Raw genomic sequence first — 1,491 nt, 5'->3', positions numbered from 1 at the left:
TTCAGTGTTGTTTGAAATTGTTCTTCAGGTGGCACTGGAGTTCTCTCAAATGTTTTCTCGCTGGAATGGGGCACCCTTTTGAGGATTACATGAGTGACTATAAATGTATCTAGAAGCCTAGACGTGATGTTCGCATTTTTCTATTAAATAAAAAAAAAACGTCTCTAAAGACTGCGGTTTTTTATTCTCTCTTACAGTGCAAGATAGCCAAGCTCGTTAACCTCTCTGCCATTCGATCTATTTCTCTCTCTCCTTGTCTGGAGTTGCTTTGAAAAAAGGCCCTTTGAATGCAGAAAACAAGTTTGGTGACAAAAAATATAACGTTTTTTAGAGACTATACTCACGATTAGCACACTTATTGTTAGGGATGTGCCAAAAAGGTCGCAGTATCGCCCGCGAGACGAAGCATCGATTGCGATAACAAATTATTAGACAACTATATGAACGAAGGATAGTAGTTTAATCAGCTGTATAAACTTGTAAACATTCGCTTACTAAGTTAACAAGCATGACGACACGCGCGCACATGCAAACATGAACACATCTCACTGGATGACCGCGGACACTCGCTGTCAAACGCTGGTGTGAGGAAGAACGGCAACAGCAGCCAGTGAATTGCCCTTCGTGCTGCCTCTCGATTCAACGTCAACTAAGCGGCAAGAACACATCGCACACGAAGACATCAGCCCTCGGCGCGCCGAGACTCTGTAGCCACCGCAGATCGCTTTCAAGATGGCGCTCGCGTGGCCGCGCACAGTCACGCCATACGCAGCAACCGCTGGAGTAGAACACTTAGAAAAAAAAAATAAAAGAACATTTTGCAGGAAAAAGTGATCACACGCAGCCGACAGGATTCGAACCTGTGCGGGGAGACCCCAATAGATTTCTAGTCCATCGCCTTAACCGCTCGGCCACGACTGCCGCTGTTCGCCTCCTGCTCTATTGTTGTCTCTGTTCAGCACAAATGCGCTTCTAATATCATCATCTTGTTCTTGTGTGTCATGTGACACGTGTGACCAAGATTTTACTCCTAACATTCTAGCAAAAACCCTAAGACTAGCGCCACTTTCGAGGTATCCGTCCCCAATATATGCGACATTAGGCCTTTGGGTTTCAGTTAAGATCATCGTTCCGAATTGTCTAAGGCACGCGTTTGGAAAATTGCTAACTAGAACGCCAATGCATTTGGTAGCACATTTGAACCTCTCATACCACGAAAGTGGTACTAGTCATATGATTTATGCTAAGCAGACGTGACTTCACTACTCTTCGCCGTCAATATCGCAATTACAGCATGTCCACTATAGTGAGTCCTTAGAACTTTAATTAGCACATTTATCGGTAATTAACAAACTTATATCACCCTCACGTGTTAAATTTTTGCAACGTGTACACAAAATTCCTCTTACCGCCCATCTGAGCTTTTCCATAAGTGTAGCGGTTTATTTTGTTTATTTATTTTTTGTTTGTGGGTTCGCACAGTGCTTGCAT

General features: G+C 43.6%; 1 non-coding gene across 1 annotated transcript; it reads right to left on the bottom strand.

Moving 5' to 3' along the window:
* Positions 1–839: 839 nt before the first annotated feature.
* On the bottom strand, positions 840–921 carry Trnas-aga (transfer RNA serine (anticodon AGA)). The gene has a single exon. It is a non-coding gene; the product is annotated as a tRNA-Ser (tRNA).
* Between the last annotated feature and the right edge of the window lie 570 nt (positions 922–1,491).

This window comes from Dermacentor silvarum, chromosome 1, assembly GCF_013339745.2.
Source record: "Dermacentor silvarum isolate Dsil-2018 chromosome 1, BIME_Dsil_1.4, whole genome shotgun sequence".
Lineage (NCBI taxonomy): Eukaryota > Metazoa > Arthropoda > Arachnida > Ixodida > Ixodidae > Dermacentor > Dermacentor silvarum.
The sequence above is the reverse complement of the archived record's forward strand: the minus strand, read 5'-3'. Positions and strand labels throughout refer to the sequence as shown.